The 23252-nt window shown below is 38.9% G+C and overlaps 1 long non-coding RNA gene across 3 annotated transcripts in view; it reads right to left on the reverse strand.

The window, feature by feature from the left end:
* LOC140596058 (uncharacterized) overlaps positions 1-23252 on the reverse strand; it is a 239530-nt gene that overhangs the window by 145207 nt on the left and 71071 nt on the right. The gene's annotated exons all lie outside the window — the stretch shown is intronic.

A 23252-nucleotide genomic window follows, 5' to 3' on the forward strand; every position in this document is an offset into this window, starting at 1 on the left:
ATTTTTAAAATCATAATCCAAATATATGTTGTTTATATGACTCACTTGAAATACAAATATACAAGTAGGCTGAAATTGAAATGACAGAAAATACTTCCCCTGCAAATAGTAACAAAAAAAGTGATGAGGTAGCTTTATTAAATCAAATAAAAAAGACTTTAAACCAAAGAGTTTTCCAATAGGCAAAATGAGCACTGGGTATTGATGAAATGAACTATCTACCAACAACATATAATAATTATAAACATATATACACCTAACAACAGAACCTCAAAATATAAGAGACAAAATTTGACAGAATTAAGGAGTGAAATAGACCATATAATATCTGGAGACTTCAAACCTACTTCCAAGACTAATTAGAATAACTATTCAAAACATTAATGAGAAAACTTAAACAACAATAAATCAAGAGACCTAACAGGCATACAGAACACTCCATCCAACAGTAGAATATATATTCTTCTAAAGTGCACATGAAACACTCTCCAGGATAGACCATATTGTAGGCCACAAAAAATGTCTACATAATTTTTTAAAGATTTTATTTATTTATTCATAAGAGACACAGAGAGAGAGAGGCACAGACACAGGCAGAGAGAGGAGCAGGCTTCATGCAGGGAGCCTGACGTGGGACTCAATCCCAGGTCCCCAGGATCACACCCTGGGCTGAGGGCAGCGCTAAACCACTGAGCCACCAGGGCTGCCCAATAATTTTTTAAAAATCTAAATCATACAAAATACTTTCTTTGATCACAAAAGAAATAACTAGAAATCTACAACAGGACTTAAAATTAAAAATTCACAAATATGTTATAATTAAGCAATATGCTTAAAAAACAATAAGTAAAATAAGAAATCACAATGGGAATGAGAAAATGTGTTGAGATGAGTTAAAATTAACAAACAAGATATCAAACCTGATGAGATGTAGCAAAAACTGCTCATTAGGACATTTAAAGCTACAATTGCCTACACTGAAAACAAGAGAGATCTCAGGTTAATAATCTAACTTTACTCATTAAGGACCAGAAATAGAGCAAATTAAACCAAATATAACAGAAAAAAAAAGAAATAATGAAGATTAGAGCAGAGGTAATTTAAACATAGAATAGAAAAATAATGAAGAGAATCAATGTAACCAAATGTTGGTTCTTAGAAAAGATGAACAAAATCGGCAAGCCTTTAGCTAGACTAACAACAGAAATAACAGAGAAGATTCAAATTCTAAATCAGATATGTGAGACCATTACCATAAATCTGACAGAAATTAAAGGATTATCAGAGAATACTATAAACAAATGTATGCCAACAGATAACAACCTAGATTTAATAGGCAAAGTTCTAGAAACACATGAACAGATTGAGTCAAAAAGAAATGGAAAAACTGAATAGAACAAGTAAAGCCATTGAATTAGTAACCACAAACCTTCAAAGAAAAGCTCAGGATCAGTAGCACCAGATGGTTTCATTGGTGAATTCAACAGACATTTAAAAAGAATGAACATCAATTCATAAACTCTTCCCAAAAATTAACAAGAAAAGAGAATACTTCCTAATTCATTCTATGAAGTCAGCATTATCCTGATAAAAGGATAATTATAGACCAACATCCTTTATTAATATAAATGCAAATCCTCAAAAAAATACAAACTAAATCCAGCAGCACATATCAAAAATGAGATTTATCCCAGGAATGTAAGAGTTGTTTGATACGCAAAAATCAATCAGTAGTATACTACATAAATATGGCTACTTTTGCCACTTTTATCCACCATTGGACTGGGAACTCTAGTCAGATATTAGAAAGGAAATAATAGGCATCCTGGTGGGGAAAGAAAGAAATAAAATTATATTTGCATATGACATGATATATGATATATATTTAAAAAACTAAACAATTCACTAATAAAACTATTACAGCTAATAACTGAATTTAGCAAGTTGCAGAATACAAGATACACACAAAAATCAGTTTTATTTCTATACACTAGCAATGTGCAATCCAAAAAGGAAATTCAGAAAGCAATTCCATTTATAATAGCATCAGAAAGAGCAAAATTCTTTTTTAAAAAACAAATATTTGTTTATTTTAGTAAGAGAGAGAGAGAGTGAGTGAGTGTGGTGGGTAGGGGCAGAGGGAGAGAGACTCTCAAGCAGACTCCATGCTAAACACAGAGCCTGATGCAGGGCTTAATCTCAGGATCCTGAGATCATGACCTGAGCTGAAACAAAGCTGGAGGCTTAAAAGACTACATCACCCAGAAGCCCCAAAAAGAACAAAATTCTTAGAATTAAATTTAACCAATGAAGGACAAGACTTGTGCACTGAAAACTACAAAATACTGCTGAACTAAAGAAGGCCTAAATAAAAGGAAGGACATCTAATTTCATGGATTGGAAAATAATATTATAAAAATAGTAATTGTCCCTAAATTAATCTACAGATTCTATGTAATCCTTATAAAAATCTTGTAGCCATTTTTGTAAAAATGTGCAAGCTGGTACTAAAAGTCATTTGGATTTACAAGTAACCCTAAACATCCAAAAAATTCTTGATAAAGAAAAACAAAAATAGAGGGTTCACATTTAAAAATTTTATGACAAAGCTACAGTAAATTTTAAAACTTATGACCAAGCTACAGTAATCAAAGCACTATGGTACTGACATAAAGACAAACATATAGATAAATGGAAAAGAATGGGAATTCAGAAGTAAACTCAAAAATTTATGGTCAACTGATTTTCAACAAGGGTGCCAGGACCATTTAATCGGAAGAAATAGTCTCTTTAACAAATGGTACTGAGACAACTGCATATCAATTTGTAAAAGAATAAAATTTAACCTTACCTCACACTACATACAAAAATTAACTCACAACAGGAGAATTAAACCATGAACTCTTACATGAAAATATAGGAGTAACTGTTCATGGTCTTAGATTTGGCGATGGTTTGTTAGATAAGACACCAAAAGCACAAGCAATAAAAGAATAAATAAAATGGCCTTCATCAAAATTAAAAACTTTAGTGTATCAAAGGTCACTATGAAGAGAGTGAAAATGCAACCCACGGAATAGGAGAAAATATTTGCAAATCATATATCCAGTAAGGGTCTATTAGTCAGAATATGTAAACAGCTCTTACAACTCAACAACACCTACTAGAATGGTTGTAACTGTGAAAACAGAAAATAACCAGTGTTGGCATAGCTGTGGAGAAATTAGAATGTTTATGCACTACTGATTGGAATGTAAAATGGTGCAGCCATTGTGGAAAACATTTTGGCTGTTTTTCAATAAGTCAAATATAAAATTACCATATGACCCAGCAATTTATCTCTGAAGTACATGCCCAAAAGAATTATAAATAGGTGTTGAAATAAAAATTTGTATACATGCTCATATTAAACCTATTCACAATAGCCACAATGTGGAAACAACCAAAAATCCATCAATTAATAGATGCATAAACAAAAGAATTATATCCATACAATGGACTGTCATTCAGCCATAAAAAGAGGAATGAAACACTGATCCATGCTACAACAGGGGTAAAACTTTAATTTATGACAAATGAATCCAGATCAAAAGACAATATATTGTAAAAAAAAAAAAAGACATTGTATGATCCCATTTCTTTGATGTATCCAGAATAGACAAATCCATAGTAACAGAAATGAGATTAGTGGATGTCAAGTGCTGGGGGAGGAAAATAGGGAGATACAGTATGGGGTTTCATTTTGGGGTGATAAATTATTCTGAAACTAGATAATAGTGAGAGTTGTACAACATTGTGGATGTACTAAATGTGCACTTTATACTTTAAAATGGTTAAACCATAAGTTTTATGTTATGTACTTAACCACAGTAAAGCAACTACAGTCTTTTGAAACAAGTATAGTCAGCAAAGGAACAGAAGTTAAACAAAGCAAACTTAAATTTTGTTAAAAATAACATACTTTAATTTTTTAAATAAAAATAAATATTAAAATAAATATTAAAAATAAAAATTTTTAAGCAGTCTTAGGTTTACAGAAAAAAATTTATTAAAATATACAAAGAGTTCCTATACACTCCCTCTCCCTTGCCCTCAGTTTCCATTATTATTAATATCTTCCATTGGTGTTATACAGTCATTAGAGTTTATGAATCAATATGCTGACAGATTATTATTAACAAAATCCACAGTTTACATTAGGTTTCACTCTTTGTGTCTGTACTGTTGTATGGGTTATGCTAAATACATTATGTCATGTGTCCACCTTTACACTATCATATAAAATAGTTTCAGTATTCTGAAATTCAAATGCTTCTGTGCTCTACCTATTCAATCTCACTCATTTATCCCACCACGACCTGCCAAGCCCTAGTAACCAATCATCTTTTGTCTCTCTAGTTTTGGTTATTCCAGAATGTCATATAGTTGGAATCCAACAGCTTTTCTGAGTGCTTTATTTTCCTTGGTAATATGCTTTTTATTCTGCAAGACTTGATTTTTATTTTTATTTTCAACTAATATATTTTTTCAACTAATATCTTCTCTTTTAAATTTAAATTTTAGGTAGTTAACAACATTCACTGCATTATCAGTTTCTGTAGTAGAATTCAGTGATTCATCACTTACATACAACACCCAGTGCTCATCATAACAAGTGCCTTCAACACCCATCACCCATCTAGTCCCTCCCACACCCACCTCCCTCCATCAACCCCCTAGTCTGTTCTCTATAGAGTTTCATTGTTTCTCTTTCTCTTTTCCCCTCCCCTGTAAGTTCATCCATTTTGTTTCCTAAATTCCACGTATTAGTGATATCGTGTGGTATTTGGAAGTCTTTATTTTTAGAACAAAACTGAGGAGAAGATATAGAGATTGCCCATATATTTCCTGCCCCATGCATGCATACCCTCCCCCATTATCAACATCCCCCACAATAGTAGAATATTTGTTACAACTAATGAACCTACATTGACACTTCATTATCACCCAAAGTCCATGGTTTACCTTAGGAGTCACTCTTGGTATTGTACATTCTACAGATTTGGACAAGTATATACTCACATTTATTCATCACTAAAGCATCATACAGAGTATTTTCACTGCCCTAAAAACCCTGTGTTTGCTCTGCCTATTCATCCCTCTTCCCAGTCCCAATCCTGGGCTACTATTGATGTTTTTACTCTCTCCATAGTTTTTCTTTTTCAAGAATGTTATAGTTGGAATCATATGGTATGTAGCCTTTTCAAATTTGCTTCTTTTACTCACTACTATGTGTCAAATTTCCTCCATGTCTTTTCATAGTTTGATAGGTCATTTCTTTCTATCACTGTATAATATATACTTATAGGGACATACCAGACTGTTTATCCACCTAATAAGGGACATCTTGGTTGCTTCCAAGTCTTGCCAATTAAGAATAAAGTTGTTATTAACATTTGTGTGCAGGTTTTTGCATGGACATAAGCTTTCATCTCCTTTGGGTAAGTATCAAGAGATGATTGCTAGATCATATGGTAAAATTATGTTTAGTTTTACAGGAAACTGCTAAACTGTTTTCCAAACTGGCTGTACCATTTTGCATTCCTACCAGTAATGAATGAGAGTTCCTGTTGCTCCATATGCTTGTCAGCATTTGGTGTTGTCATAGTTTAGATTTCAGCCACTCTAATAGTGTATAATGGTATCTCCTTTTTGTTTTAATTTGCAATTCCCTAAAGACATTCCCTGAAGACATATGATATTGAGCATCTTTTCATATGCACAGTTGCCAACGTTATATCTTTTCTGGTGAGGTTTTTGTTCAGTCAGATCATTTGTCCATTTTTAATTCAGATATTTGTTTTCTTATTGATGAGTTATAAAACTTCCTTATGTGTATTGTCTACCAGCCCTTTATCATATATATATATATATATATGTTTTGCAGATATTTTCTCCATTCTGTGATCTGTCTTTCTGGTCTTTTTTTTTTAATTTTTTTTTATTATTATTTATGATAGTCACAGAGAGAGAGAGAGAGAGGCAGAGACACAGGCAGAGGGAGAAGCAGGTTCCATGCACCGGGAGCTCGATGTGGGATTCGATCCCGGGTCTCCAGGATCGCGCCCTGGGCCAAAGGCAGGCGCTAAACCGCTGCGCCACCCAGGGATCCCTGTCTTTCTGGTCTTTTAATGGTGTCTTTTACACAGGACAAGTATTTAATTTTAATGAAGCCTATCAATTTTCTCTTTCTTGGATCCTTCTTATGTTTTTGTAGATAAAATCTCATTGCCAAACCAAAAGTCAACTAGATTTTTTCAAGTGACCCTTATGGGTTTCATAGTCTTGCATTTTACATAGGTCTGGTCTATGATCCATGTTGAGTTAATTTTTGTGAAAAATAGAAGAACTGTGTCAAAATTCTATTTTTTCCTTTTCTTTCATCTTTTTTTTCTATGTGCATGTCCAGTTGTTCTGGTGCTATTTGTTGAAATGACTCTTCTTCCCCCAACCAAGTGAATTATCTTTGTCTCTTTGTCAAAGAGCAGTTGACTATATTTTTGTGGATCTATTTCTGCACTCTCTTTTCTGTTCTATTGATCCATTCATCTATTCTTTCACCAGTATTACAGAATTGATTAATGTAACTTTACAGTACGACTTAAACTCAGGTAGTGGGATTCCTTCAACTTTGTTTTCAATATTGTATTGGTTATTCAAGATCTTTTTTTGTCTTTCCACATAAACGTTAGAATCAGTTTGTTGATATCCACAAAGTAACTTGCTGGGATTTTGATATGTATTGCACTGAATCTATATATGTCTAGATGTGAAGAACTTACATCATAACAATACTAAGTCTTCCTGTCTATGAACATGGAATATCTTTCCATTTATTTGGATCCTTCAAATAAATGAAAGGCATTATATATCATCATTTTGTAGCTTTCCTCATGCAGATCTTATACATATATTGTAGGTTGTACCTAAGAGCTTTATTTTTTGGTGATAATATAAATGGTGTATGTTTTTAATTTTAAAATCTAATTGTTCACTGTTGGTATGTATATGTTGGTATAATGGCACATATATTAAACTTCTATCCTTTAATCTTGTTATAATCACTTAATAGTTTCATGAGGATGTTGTTAATTCTTTGGCATTTTATTTCATTTTCTTTTCTTTCTTTTAGTTTTATTTTTTTCTTGCTTATATGTTTTATGATTGCATTAACTAGGACTTCTGTTATGATGTTGATTAGAAATGGTGAAAACATACATTTTGCCTTTCCTATCTTAGAGGGAAAATATTTAGTTTCCCACCATTAAATATTATGTGAGCTGTATGGATCTTTTTGGTAAATATTCTTTATTAAATTGAGAAATTTCCCTTCTGTTTCAAGTTTCCTGAGGATTTTTAAAAATAAGGAATGGGTATTTATTTGTTGAAATATATTTATGATATATGAAAATATGATTTTTCTTCTTTAGTCTGTTAGTGTAGTGCATTACATTAACTGATTTTGGAATGCTAAACCAGCCTTGCACGCCTAGAATAAATATCACTGGTCATGGTGTATAACTTATACACTACTGGATTCTATTTGTTAGTAATTTTTGAGATTTGAGCATTTATATTCATGTGATATATTGGTATATGTTTTCTAGCTTGTAATATCTTGGTCTGGTTTGAGTATTATGCTAATGTTGGCCTATAGAGTGAGTTAGGAAGTGTTCACTTGGCTTCAAATTCAAAAACAAATTTTGAAAAGTTGGCATTACTTCTTCTTGAAATGTTTGGTAGAATTCACCAGTAAAACCATCTATGCCTGGTGATTTCTGGTTTTGAAGGTTATAAATTATTGATTCAATTTCTTTAATAGACATAATTCTATTCAGATTATCTATTTCTTCTTGTGTGAGTTTTGGTAGATGTGTCTTTCAAGGAATTGGTCAATTTTTTCTAAGTTATCAAATTTGTGAGCAGAGTTGTTCATATTTATTATTATTCTCTTAATATTCATATAGATCTCTAATTATGACTTTTTCATTTTTGATATTAGTAATTTAATAACTGAAGAGTATAATAAACTAAAAAGTACCACTGGATGAGTTCACCAGTAAAATGGAGATGACAGATAATAGAATTGGTGACCTTAAGACTAAATAATATAATTTAGTGAAGCTAAGAAACAGAGATACAATAATTTAAAAAAAACTAACAAAGCCTGAGAGTCCTGAGGGACAATAAGTCTAACATTTGTATTATTTAGAGTCCCAGAAAAAGGAGAGTGGGACTGAAAAAGTATTCAAAGATAAAATGGCTGAAAGCTTCTCAAACATGGAGAAAAAATAAATCAGAAAGTAAAGATACATTACTTACAGAGGAACATTAAGTGATATCAGATTTCCCCTCTGAAACTATGGAGACTAGAATGAAATGACCAGTTTTATAGACTTATAGACAAATAACTCCCAACTGCAAATTCTATACCTGAATTAAAAATATCCTTAGGAATGAAGGATGGGAAAAATATTCAAATACATAGTAAACTGAGATAATTTGTTGTTAGAAAGTCTCCTTTAAAATATAGCTAAAGGAAGTCCTCTAAATGGAAAAAAATGATAACAAAAGAAGCTTTGAATTTCAGAATTGAAAGAGCATTAGAATGGGTAAAATTATCAGTAAATATACCATACTATCTTTATTATGAGTTTCAAAAATCATATTTGATGGTTGTAGCAAACATAACATCATTTTGATGGAGTGTTCAAATATATAAAGGACAGAATTAATAAAATTATATTTTAAATGTACAGAGAATAAAAAGACTCAATGAAAGCAAAGCCTCAATACTTCATTTAAAGCAGTAAATCACTGGTACTAGTATGATATGATAAGTTTTGCCTGTATATTGTAATACCTTGAACAACCAATAAGAAAGAAACAAAAAGAAATATACTAAAAAGGAGTAAATGAAGATTAAATCCTTTTTTATGAAGATTAAATCCTAAAGCATATTCACACAACCTGCAGAAAGGCAAAAAAGAGGAAACAAACAGAAAACAATAGAAGGCAGACATAAAACCTAATAACCAATAAATCATATATCCTTAAAAGTAAATGATCAAAATTCACAAATTGCAAGACAGATTGTGAGAATGGATAAAAAAATCATGATCCAACAATATTCTTTCTATAAAAAACTCATTCCAAGTACAATGATGTCAGGTAGATAGAAAGTAAAAATATAGAAAGACATACTACATAAGCGTTGATTTTAAAGGAATAGCTTTATCAGTTAAAGTAGGCTTCAGGTCAAGCATTACTGGAGTAAAGAGGGACTTTACATAATGACATCAGGACCAATCTACAAGGAAGACATAAAGAGTTCAATTTTGTATATACCAAACAACATAGCCTCAACAAAACAGGACACAAAAATTGATAAAGCTGAAAAGAGAAATATAGATGGTCCCCACTTTATGATGGCTTGATTTATAATTTTTCAACTTTATACACATTCAGTAGAAACCATATTTTGAATTTTGAATTTTCACCTCTTCCCAGGCTAGCAATATTCTTTCATCATGCTGGGTGGTGGCAGCTTGTTATAGCTCCCAGTCAGGCACACATTACAAGAATAAACAACTGATACACTAACAAATTTTCTATATCCACATGAGCATTCTGTTTTTCACTTTCAGTACAATACTCAATAAATTACAAGACATATTCAACATATTATTATAAAATATGTATTACATACATATTTTGTATTACATTATTTTGCAAAACTGTAGGTTGATGTAAGTGCTCTGAGCACATTTAAGATGGACTAAGCTGGGATCCCTGGGTGGCGCAGCGGTTTGGCACCTGCCTTTGGCCCAGGGCGCGATCCTGGAGACCCGGGATCGAATCCCACATCAGGCTCCCGGCGCATGGAGCCTGCTTCTCCCTCTGCCTGTGTCTCTGCCTCTCTCTTTCTCTCTGTATGACTATCATAAATAAAAAAAAAAATTAAAAAAAAAGATGGACTAAGCTAAGCTATGATGTTTGGTATATTAGGTGTATAAAGTACATTTTCAACTTACAATGGGTTTATTGGAACATAACCCCACCCTAAGTGGAGGAAGGTCTATCTAAACTACTAGAAAATCAGTAAAAAATATAGAAGAATTGAATCACACCATCAATTGGAATAACCTAATCAAAAATGTATATAACAATCCATCGCCAAATAGGAGACTACACATTTTCTCAAGCATCCATGAAATATTCATCAAGATATATCATGTCACAGGTTATAAAACAAACCTTTGAAAAACTGAGCTAATATAGAATATGTCCTGTAAATATAATGTAACTAGTAATAATAACAAGGAGAAAATCTCCAAATACTAGGATATTAATCAACAAATTTCTGAATAATCCAAGAGTCAAAGATGAATACTAAAAAATTCTTAAAAATGGAACTGAATAAAAAATAGAAATACAATAAATATATCAGAATATGTGGGATACAGCTAAAGGACTGCTGAGAAGGAAGTTATATGACCAAATGCTTATATTAAAACAGAAGTTCTCAAATCGATATCGTTCCCGTATCAATCAAGTAAAACATTTACTCAAAATGTACCCAAAGAAAGAAGACAGAAGGAAATAATCAGGTCAAAATTAAAAATCAATTAAATGAGATGAAATCCAAATTGAAGATCCTAACGATGAGGGTTAATGAGGTAGAAGCAAGAGTCAGTGATATAGAAGACAAGGTGATGGCAAGGAAGAAACCTGAGGAAAAAAAGAGAAAAACAATTAAAAAACCATGAGGAAAGGTTAAGGGAAATAAATGACAGCCTCAAAAGGAAAAATCTACATATAAATGGGGTTCCAGAGGGTACTGCATGGGCCAGAGGGCCAGAAAGCATATTTGAACAAATCATAGCTGAGAACTTCCCTAATTTGGGGAGGCAAACAGGCATTCAGATCCAGGAGATAAAGAGGTGACCCCCTAAAATCAATAAAGACCATTCAACAACAAAAAACCATTCAACACCTCAACATTTAATAGTGAAACTTGCAAATCCCAAAGATAAAGAGAAAATCCATAAAGTAGTAAGAGACAACAGATCCCTAACTTATATGGGGAGAAATATTAGATTAACAGCAGACTTCTCCACAGAGACCTGGCAGGCCAGAAAGGGCTGGCAGGATATATTCAGAGTCCTAAATGAGAAGAACATGCAGCCAAAAATACTTTATCCAGCAAAGCTCTCATTCAGAATAGAAGGAGAGATAAAGAGCTTCCAAGATAGGAAGAAACTGAAAGAATATGTGACCATCAAACCAACTCTGCAAGAAATATTAAAGGGGACTCTGTAAATGAAAGAGGAAGTCCAAAGAATCCACAAAAACAGGGACTGAATAGGTATTATGATGACACTAAATTCATATCTTTCAATAGTAACTCTAAACATGAATGGGCTTAATGATCCCACCAAAAATGCAGGATTTCAGACTGGATAAAAAAGAAAGACCCATCTATTTGCTGTCTACAAGAGACTCATTTTAGACCTAAGGACACCTCCAGCCTGAAAATGAAAGGTTGGAGAACCATTTACCATTCCAATGGTCCTCAAAAAAAAAAAAAGCTGGGGTAGCAATCCTCATGTCAGATAAATTAAAGTTGATCCCAAAAACTGCAGTCAAAGTTGAAGAGGGACACTATATCATACTTAAAGGATCTAGCCAAAAGACCTAACAATCATGAATATTTATGCCCCTACTGTGGGAGCGGCCAAGTATATCAATCAATTAATAACCAAAGTAAAGACATACTTAGGTAATAATACACTAATAGTAGGAGACTTCAACACAGCACTTTCCGCAAATGAGAGATATTCTAAGCTCACCATCTCCAAAGAAACAAGAGCTTTAAATGATACACTGGAGCAGATGGATTTCACAGATATTTCCAGAAATTTACATCCAAACCCAACTGAATACACATTCTTCTCAACTGCACATGGAACTTTCTCCAGAATAGACCACATACTGGGTCACAAATCAGGTCTGAACCAATATCAAAAGAATGGGATTGTCCCCTGCATATTTTCAGAGCACAAGGCTTTTAAACTAGAACTGAATCACAAGAGGAAATTGGAAGAAACTCAAACACGTAGAGGTTAAAGACCACCCTGCTAAAAGATGAATGGGTCAACCAGGAAAATGGAGAAGAATTAAAAAGATTCATGAAAAATAATGAGAATAAAGATACAACCATTCAAAATCTTTGGGATACATCAAAAGCAGTCCTGAGAGGGAAATACATCACAATACAAGCATCCATCAAAAAAATTGGAAAAAGACTCAAATACACAAGCTAACCTCCCACCTAACGGAACTGGAGAAAAACAGCGATTAAACCTACACCAAGCAGAAGAGAGTTAATAAAGATTTGAGCAGAACTCAATGAAATAGAGACCAGAAGAACTGTAGAACATATCAAAAAAAACAGGAGTTGGTTCTTTGAAAGAATTAAAAAGATAAGTAAAGCATTAGCAAGCCTTATTAAACACAAAAAAAGAAAAGAGCCAAATTTAAAAAATCATGAAAGAAAAAGGAGAGATCACAACCAATACCAAGGAAATACAAACGATTTTAAAAACATATTATGAGCAGGTATACGCCAAGAAATTAGGCAATCTAGAAGAAATGGATGCATTTCTGGAAACCACAAACTACCAAAGCTGGAACAGGAAGAAATAGAAAACCTGAACAGGCCAATAACCAGGGAGGAAATTGAAGCAGTCATCAAAAACCTCCCAAGACACAAAAGTCCAGGGCCAGATGGCTTCCCAGGGGAAGTCTATCAAATGTTTAAAGAAGAAACAATACCTATTCTACTAAAGCTGTTCCGAGAGATAGAAAGGGATGGAATACTTCCAAATTCATTTTATGAGGCCAGCATCACCTTAATTCCAAAACCAGACAAAGACCCCACCAAAAAAGAATTATAGACCAATATCCCTGATGAACACAGATGCAAAAATTCTCAACAAGATATTAGCCAATAGGATCCAACAGTACATTAAGAAGTTTATTCACCATGACCAAGTGGGATTTATGCCCGGGATGCAAGGCTAGTTCAACACTCATAAAACAATCAACATGATAGATCATATCAACAACAGAAAAAAACAAGAACCATATGATCCTCCCAATAGATGCAGAGAAAGAATTTGTTAAAATACAGCATCCATTCCTGAACAAAACTCTTCACAGTGTGGGGATAGGGGTAACATTCCTCAGCATCTTAAAAGACATCTATGAAAAGCCCACAGTGAATATTCTCCATGGGAATAACTGAGAGCCTTTCCTCTAAGATCAGCAACATGACAGGGATATCCACCCTCATGACTATTATTCAACATAGTACTATATGTCCTAGCCTCAGCAATCAGACAACAAAAAGAAATAAAAGGCATTCAAATTGGCAAAGAGAAAGTCAAACTCTCCCTCTTTGCAGATGACATGTTGTTATATGTAGAAAACCCAAAAGACTCCACCCCAAGATTGCTAGAACTCATACAGCAATTTGGCAGTGTGGCAGGATACTAAATCAATGCCCAGAAATCAGTGGCATTTCTATACACTAACAATGAGACTGAACAAAAAGAAATGAAGGAGTCAATCCGATTTACAATTGCACCCAAAAGCATAAGATACTTAGGAATAAACTTAACCAAAGAGGTAAAGGATCTATACCCTAAAATCTACAGAACACTTCTGAAAGAAATTGAGGAAGACACAAAGAGATGGAAAAATTATTCCATGCTCATGGATTGCAAGAATTAATATTGTGAAAATGTCAATGCTACCCAGGGCAATTTACACATTCAATGCAATCCCCATCAAAATACCATGGACTTTCTCCACAGAGTTAGAACAAATAATCCTAAGATTTGTATGGATTCATAAAAGACCCTGAATAGCCAGAGGAATATCGAAAAAGAAAGCCAATACCGGGGCATCACAATGCCAGATTTCAAGCCATATTACAAAGCTGTGATCATCAAGACAGTGTGGTACTGGCACAAAAACCGACACCTAGTTCAGTGGAACAGAATACAGAACCCAGAAATGGGCCCTCAATGCTATGGTCTACTAATATTTGAGAAAGTAGGAAAGATTATCCACTGGAAAAAGGACAGTCCCTTCAATATATGGTGCTGGGAAAATTGGACAGCCACGAGCAGAAGAATGAAACGAGACCATTCTCCTACACCATACACAAAGATAAACTCAAAATGGATGAAAGATCTAAATGTGAGACAGAATCCATCAAAATCCTAGAGGAGAACACAGGCAACACCCTTTTTGAACTTGGCCACAGCAACTTCTTGCAAATTACATCTATGAAGGCAAGGGAAACAAAAATAAAAATGAATTATTGGGACTTCATCAAGATAAAGAGCTTATGCACAGCAAAAGAAACAGTCACCAAAACTAAAAGACAACCTACAGAATGGGAGAAGATATTTGCAAATGACGTATCAGATAAAGGGCTAGTATCCAGGATCTATAAAGAACTTACTAAACTCAACAGCAAAGAAACAAACAATCCAATCATGAAGTGGGCAAAAGACATGAACAGTAATTTCACAGAGGAAGACATAGTCATGGCCAACAAGCACATGCAAAAATGCTCTGCATCACTTGCCATCAGGGAAATACAAATCAAAACCACAATGAGATACCACATCACACCAGTGAGAATGGGGAAAATTAACAAGACAGGAAACCACAAATGTTGGAGAGGATGTGGTGAAAGGGGCACCCTCTTGCACTGTTGGTGGAAATGTGAACTGGTACAGCCTCTCTGGAAAACTGTGTGGAGGATCCTCAAAGAGTTAAAAATAAAACGACCTTATGACCCGGAAATTGCACTACTTGGGATTTACCCCATAGATACAGATGCAGTTAAACGGCAGGATACCTGCACCCTAATGTTTATAGCAGCAATGTCCACAATAGCCAAACTGTGGAAGGAGCCTCGGTGTCCATCAAAAGAGGAATGGATAAAGAAGATGTGGTATATAACACACACAATGGAATATTACTCAGCCATTAGATATGAGAAATACCCACCATTTGCTTCAACGTGGTTTGAACTGGAGGGTATTATGCTGAGTGAAATAAGTCAATCAAAGAAGGACACACATTATATGGTTTAACTCCTATGGGGAATATAAATGATAGTGAAAGGGATTATAGGAAAGGAGACAAAATGAGTGGGATAAATCAGAGAGGCTGACAGAATATGAGAGACTCCTAAGTCTGGAAAACGAACAAGGGGTAGTGGAAGGGGAGGTGAGCAGGGGGTTGGGGTGGTTGGGTGACAGGCACTGAGGGGGGCACTTGATGGGATGAGCACTGGGTGTTATGCTATATGTTGGCAAATCAAACTCCAGTAAAAAAAAAAATACAGATAAAGGGAAAACACAAAACTCCAATATCAGGAGTTAAATAGGATATAGTGCTACAGATTCCATATCCATTATAGGATAATAGTGAAATATTACAAATATATCATGGACATACATTTAGAAACTTAAAAGAAATAGACCAATTCTTTAAAAACCAAGAACTACCTAAATACAGCCATGATAAAATAGTTAATCTGAATGTTTTTGTAACAATAAAATACATTGAATGCATAATTAAAGAGCTCCTGAGGAGGAAATCCCATACCCAGATGGTCTCAATTATGTAATTCTACCAAGCATTTAGAGAAAAGCTCTGGGGCAGCCCGGGTGGCTCAGCAGTTTGGCACTGCCTTTGGCTCAGGGTTCCATCCTAGAGACCTGGGATCAAGTCCCATGTTGGGCTCCCTGCATGGAGCCTGCTTCTCCCTCTGCCTATGTCTCTGCCTCCCTCCCTCCCTCTCTCTGTCTGTCTGTCTCTGTTTCTCATGAATAAATAAATAAAATCTTTAAAAAAAGAAAAGCTCTGTGTTTAAAGAGCTTATTCTTGAAAATAGAAGAGGAACACATTCAAACTCATTTTTAAGATCCCTATTACTCTAACATCTAAACCAAAGATAGTATAGAAAAAAATGCAGATCAGTACTGTTCATGATCTTTGATGTATCAATGCTCAATGAAACCATAGAAAATCAAATTTCATAATGTGCAAAAATAATAGTACATCATGACCACATGAGATTTATTTCAGCTATGCAAGTCTAGATCAACATTTGAAAGCCAGTCAATGTAATCTACCATACCAACGGGATAAAAGAGAAAAATCATGTGATAATATCAGTAGACACAGAAAAAGCCTCTGAAAAAAAACTAATATTCATTCTAGATAAAAACTTTTAGCAATTTATGAATTTCATCATCAAGATAACATCTACAAGAAACCTACAGATTATATAAACTTAAGGGTGAAATAGTGGCTGCTTTCATCCTAAGATAGGGAATAAGATAAGCATAACTACTCTCACACTTTTTTTTAGGTTTTTATTTATTTATTCATGAGAGTCACAGAGAGAGAGAGGCAGAAACACAGGCAAAGGGAGAAGCAGACTCCATGCAGGGACTGGATCCCGAACTCCAGGACACGCCCCAGGCGGAAGGCGGCACCAAACCGCTGGCCTACTGGGGCTGCCCTACTCTCACACTTCAACATAGTACAAGGGAGAAAAAGCAATAATAGGAGTATAGATTGGAAAAGCGGAAATAAACATGTCCCTCTCTGTGAATGAAATTACTATGTAGAAAATCTCATAGAAAAAAGGGGGCTAAAAAAATAGCTTTTGAAAGGTTGTAAAACACGAAATCAAAACAAAATCATAAAATGAATTTCTATATGCTCACCATGAATATATAGAATAGAAATCAAACTAGGGCAGCCTGGGTGGCTCAGCGGTTTAAGCGCCTGCCTTTGGCCCAAGGCATGATCCTGGCGTCCTGGGATCAAGTCCCACCTCGGGCTCCCTGCATGGAGCCTGCTTCTCCCTCTCCTGTGTTTCTGCCTCTCTCTCTCTCTCTCTCTCTCTCTCTCTCTCTCTATGAATAAATAAATAAAATCTTAAAAAAAGAAATCAAACTAAATACACAATGCTATTTGTAAAATCTCTAAAGAAAATGAAATATCTATTATTCTAATGCTGGCTGGTATATAGCAATTCCACTCTGGCATTAACCACTTAGAGTTAGGACAGATTCCACAGGTTAAGAACTCAATCTTCCAGAAGACTGCTCACACTTCAGACACTACACTTTGGGGTATCTAGGTCATCTGTATTTCTGACCAATTCACTATAATGACTCATAGAACTCAGTAATATACTTACAGTTTTATTATAAATGATGCAATGAAGAGGACTAGCCAAATGAAGACACACACATGGCAAGATCTGGGAGGGTCTTGAATGCAGAACTTAGGCGCCCCTTACCCATGGAATCCGGGCATGTCATCCTCCCAGCTCACTAATGTGTTCACTAACAAGAAAGATCTACCAAGCTTCAGTGTCTAGAGTTTTTATTGGAGATTCATCATTTAAGTATGATTGACTAAACCATTGGCCACATGATCAAATTCAATCTCCAGATCCCCTCCACTATCTAGAGGTCAGGCTAGTTTAAAGCCCAACCCTGTAATCACATGGCTAGTCCTTCTGTTGCCCAGCCCCCATCCCGAATCATCTTGTAACAATTCAAGAGTTATCCAAGGGTGCTCATGAATAACAATGGAATTCCTATCACTTAGGAAATTCTAAGGATTTTAGAAGCTCCATGCCTGAAATCTGAAGCAAAAACCAAACAAATTAATCATATAATTGGTCACACCCTGATCTATATGGCCACAAGTCCCTTATGACAAAATGGTCATACCTGTCTGAATATCTATATTTGATATAGCATTTATATAACACATAAAGCAATGGTACCAACATGAATATGCCTAACCTTCGTAGAAGCTAATGTAGGGTAAGGACAGAAGACTTTTAACTCAATTTCCCAATATATTTAACTATCAATATCATAACTAGTAGGCTATTTCTACCACTCAGTAGTATAGTTGCACTCACTGTTAATCCCAATTTTGCAAGATGGAACAAAGGTTCAATCTACTCTATCAGGCCCTTAGGGAACTGTCCAAGTGGTAAAAGAATCTGGCAAGTCGGCTCTCTTCCTCTTCGGAGGCGGAGAGCCCGTTTGCGCAAACGTCCAATAAACCCTCTTGCTAATTGCATCTGCCTGTCTGGGGTCTGAGTGTCTGGGGCGTCCGCCGGGACACGTTGGCACCCGTGAGCCAGGGTCCAACATTTGGGGGCTCGTCCGGGATCCGAGACGCCCCAGGCTCAATCCTAAGACCGGTAGGAGGTAAGACCGAGCTCGCTAAATGTCATATCTGTCTCGTCCGTTTGTCTGACTGGCCGGGTCTGTGCCGGGTCTGTATTGTGCCTGCAGGACGCTGTACTCTGTATTCTGTATTTGGACCAGCGGGGGAGGCAGACGTGCCCGAGACCCCTGGTCCCCCTCAGGAGTCGGACTCCGGAGTGGTCTGGAAGAGGAACGGAGCCCGGCACTCCCTCCTCTTCAGGGACGGTCGTTGTTCGCGACTGCTCCCATCTGAATCCGCCGCGCCAGTCCTGTCATTCGTGTGCGTCTGTTCGTTCTGTGTCTTTCTGGTCCCGCTCCGGAGTCGGACTCCCGAGTGGTCTGGAAGAGGGAGGGAGCCCGGCACTCCCTCCTCTTCGGGGAGGGTCGCTGTTGGCGGGGAGGGTCGCTGTTGGCGACCGCTCCCGTCTGAATCCGCCGTGCCGGTCCCGTCATCTGTGTGCATCTGTCTGTTCTGTGTCTTCCTGTCCTCTTCCTCCCCGCTCACCTCTTTTCTACACCCGCGGGGCAAACTGTAACCACCCCTTTAAGCCTCGCTCTAGATCACTGGAAAGAAGTCGCCGGCCGGGCACACAACCTTTCGGTCGAAGTCAGAAGACGAAGATGGGTCACCTTCTGCTCCTCAGAGTGGCCGACTCTCAACGTCGGGTGGCCCAGGAATGGAACTTTTAATATTGATATTATCTTGCAGGTGAAGGCCCCGGTCTTTCAGCCAGGACCCCATGGGCACCCTGATCAGCTCCTGCAGACTCTCCTCACCACGGAGGAGGGACCGCGCGTCTACAGAAAAACGTCCCCGGGGCGGATGGGAGGCCGCCCCAGCTGCCTAATGAAATTGAGGACGTTTTCCCCTTGGTTCGCCCGACCTGGGACTAGGACACTGCTGCTGGGAGGGAGCGGCTCCGTCTCTATCGCCAGGTACTCCTAGCGGGTCTCAGAGGGGCAGGGCGTTGCCCCACCAATTTGGCAAAGGTACGTGCTATAGTGCAGGGAAAAGATGAGACGCCGGCAGGTTTTCTGGAAAGATTAATGGAAGGCTACCGTATGTATACTTAGAGAGAGAGAAGAGAGAGAGAGAAAGAGAGAGAGAGAGAGAGACAAAATAAAAGAGATAAAGGAAACGCAATAAAGAACTGACTGGGATACTGGCCACCGTAGTACAGGGCTCAGGGCAGAGTAAGTCAGGACAGAGTAAGGACCTGGGAGACAAAAGAAGACCACGGGTTGAACGAGACCAGCGTGCCTACTGCAAGGAAAAAGGACATTGGGTTAAAGATTGTCCAAAGAAGGGCCAAACGCAGGGACCTAAGAAGAAGCCCATTCCCGTACTGTCCCTAGAGGATGAAGAGTAGGGATGTCAGGGCCAGGAGCGCCCCCCCCCCAGCCTCGGATAACCCTTAAAATGGGGGGGTCAACCAGTGACCTTCCTGGTTGCTACGGGAGCTCAACATTCAGTTTTAACTGAGGCAGAAGGACCCTTGAGCTCTATCTAGAAGATGCATTCTTTTGCCTAAAGTTAAGCTCTCAAAGCCAGCCTATTTTTGCCTTTAAATGGAAAGATCCTGAGACGGGATTCTCAGGACAACTCACTTGGACAAAGCTACCACAGGGATTCAAAAACTCCCCCACCTTGTTCAACGAAGCCTTGCATCAGGACTTGGCAGAATTCGGAGTTGGCCATCCGGACCTCGTTCTCCTGCAGTACGTGTTTGATTTGCTCATAGCGGCTAAGACAGAACAGGATTGTGTAAAAGGTACGGGGGCCCTGCTTGAGAGACTGGGAGGACTGGGGTATAGGGCCTCCGCCAAAAAGGCCCAAATAGGCCAGAGACGAGTGACCTATCTGGGATATCTCCTGGAAGGAGGCCAGAGGTGGCTGACGGAGGGCCGCAAAAAGGCTGTAGCCCTGATCCCAGCACCCACTAGTGCCAGAGGGCTACGAGAGTTCCTTGGCAGTGCTGGGTTCTGCCGCCTCTGGGTACCCGGGTTTGCAGAGCTGGCGGCTCCCCTATATCCTCTCACGAAATCCAACACCCCCTACCACTGGGGAAAGGAGCAACAATTGGCTTTTGACAAAATAAAAAGGGCCTTATTGACCGCCCCTGCCCTGAGCCTCCCAGATGTAACCAAGGCATTTGCGCTATATGCTGATGAACACCAAGGAATACCCAAAGGGGTCCTAACTCAGAAACTGGGACCCTGGAAAAGGCCCGTGGCATACTTTTCAAAAGAAAATTAGACAGAGTGGCTGCAGGATGGCCCCCATGTCTCCGAATAATAGTGGCTGTGGCAGTCCTGGTAAAAGACTCAGATAAGTTGGCCTTCAGCCAACTCCTCACTGTGGTGGCCCCCCCATGCCATAGAGACAGTCATCCGCCAGCCCCCTGATCGATGGCTCTCAAACGCCAGGTCACCCATTATCAGGCCATGTTACTGAATTCTGAGCGGATACGGTTCGGAACGGCTACATCCCTAAACCCGGCCACCTTGCTTCCAGAAGCCGAGTCCCCCTCCCTGGTAATGCATGATTGCCACCAGATCCTAGCTGAGGTCCATGGCACCAGAAGGGACTTGACGGACCAGCCTTTGCCAGATACTGAAGCAACCTGGTACACCGAGGGGAGTAGCTTTCTACGAAATGGTGAACGTAAAGCCGGGGCGGCCGTGGTAGATAATTCACTGTCCTGGGCATCAGCACGGCAACGACCCAGTAGCAGAGGGGAACAGGATGGCCGATGAAACAGCACGAGCCGCTGCACTAGGCCCACAGGAGGATGGACAGAAGCCTTCCTCACCAAACGAGAAACTGCCCAGGTGGTTGTCAAGAAAATCCTAGAAGAAATTTTCCCCTGGTTTGGACTGCCCAAGGTAATAGGGTCAGACAACGGCCCCGCCTTCGTCTCCCAGGTAAGTCAGTTGGTGGCCAGATTACTGGGGATAAATTAAAAATTACATTGTGCATACAGACCCCAGAGCTCAGGGCAGGTAGAAAGAATAAATAGAACAATTAAAGAGACCCTAACCAAATTGACATTGGAGACTGGCACTAGAGACTGGGTCTAACTCCTCCCTATGGTCCTGTTCCGAGTCCAGAACACTCCCGCGCGCCATGGGCTAACTCCTTACGAGCTTCTCTATGGAGGTCCCCCACCAGTAACGGACTTGCTAGATTCTGCTATTGACCCTCTTGCTAACACTCCCGGTTTACAGGACAGGCTAAAGGCGCTCCAGATTATCCAGTGCCAGATCTGGAAACCCCTTGCGGCTGTCTACCGCCCCGGAGACACAACCAACCCACACCCGTTCCAGATCGGTGACTCCGTCTACATCAGGAAACATCAGTCCAGGACGCTTGAGCCCCGCTGGAAGGGCCCATTTACTGTACTACTGACCACCCCAACCGCCTTAAAGGTAGACGGCATTGCTGCTTGGGTCCACGCCTCACACGTGAAGCGCGCCCCATCAACGAGCACCGCTGATGCCAGCCAGGCGGACCGGACGAGCCACTCCAATGGAAGCTCCACTGCACCCAAAACCCGCTCAAGATAAGACTTTCAAAAAATTGTTCAATGACAGTTGTTATATTCCTACCTCTCCTAGCGCTCTTCACCTCCGCCAGAGGTGACCCTCATGCCCTCAAAAGGTTAACCTGGCAGGTACTAACGTCTGGGGGTGACGAGGTTTGGTCTATAACTAAGACCGCCCCTGTGGGAACCTGGTGGCCTAACCTATATCCTGACCTATGCAAGCTAACCATAGGGGCCCCTAGCCCATGGGACCTAGAGGGATACTTCGACACCTCTAGAGCCTCTAACCGAGAAAGCCCTCCAGGGCGACTGGGATTAGACCCATGGGGAGGCTGTAGCACGCCTGACAGAAGGGCCATGCTAAGCACTCTTCCCTTTTATGTCTGTCCCGGGTACCACAGAGATCGCAGGCTAAATCCCACCTGTGGAGGAGGGGAATACTTCTATTGTAAAAATTGAGGGTGCGAGACTAGGGAGACACAGGATGGGAGGCCCTCCTCCTCCTGGGATTACATCACTGTCAAGGCTAACTATACTCACCCGGGGTTACCAGGAACTCTGCAATACTACCGCCCCGAATTTAGGGACTGACTCTTACCTGGAGCCCCAGCCGGGAACTTGGTGGGCATGCAACAAAGTCCTCACCCCCTGTGTGTCAGCTAAGGTTCTAAATAGCTCAAACGACTTCTGTGTCATGGTGCAGATCATACCCAGGGTGTTCTATCACCCTGCTGAAACTCTAGAAAATCAGTATAATGAACATCCCACCCGTTTTTGGCGCGAACCTGTCTCCCTAACCCTAGCCGTTATGTTGGGACTAGGGGTCGCTACTGGGGTGGGTACTGGCGCAGCTGCTCTGATCCAGGGCTCACGATGTTATATAGAACTCCAGGCAGCTGTAGATGAGGATCTACGGGCACTAGAGCAGTCCGTTTCTAAGTTAGAACAGTCCCTCACCTCACTTTCAGAAGTAGGACTTCAAAACAGGAGAGGCTTGGATTTACTACTCCTGAAAGAGGGAGGACTGTGTGCGGCCCTGGATGAGGAATGCTGTTTCTATGCAGGCCATTCTGGAGTCATCAGAGACTCCATGGCCAAACTCAGGGAAAGGTTAAATAAAAGACAAAGGGACAGGGAGGCCCAGCAGGGCTGGTTTGAAAGCTGGTTTAATCAGTCTCCCTGGTTAACCACCCTAATCTCTACCATTATGGGCCCTCTAGTTATCCTGCTCCTGCTGCTAACTTTCGTCCCCTGAGTCCTCAACTGGCCGCTCCAGTTCATCCGAGAAAGATTGTTTATTACCCAAGCTCTGGTATTAACTCAGCAATGTCGG

The sequence above is a fragment of the Vulpes vulpes genome, chromosome X (genome assembly GCF_048418805.1).
Source record: "Vulpes vulpes isolate BD-2025 chromosome X, VulVul3, whole genome shotgun sequence".
Lineage (NCBI taxonomy): Eukaryota > Metazoa > Chordata > Mammalia > Carnivora > Canidae > Vulpes > Vulpes vulpes.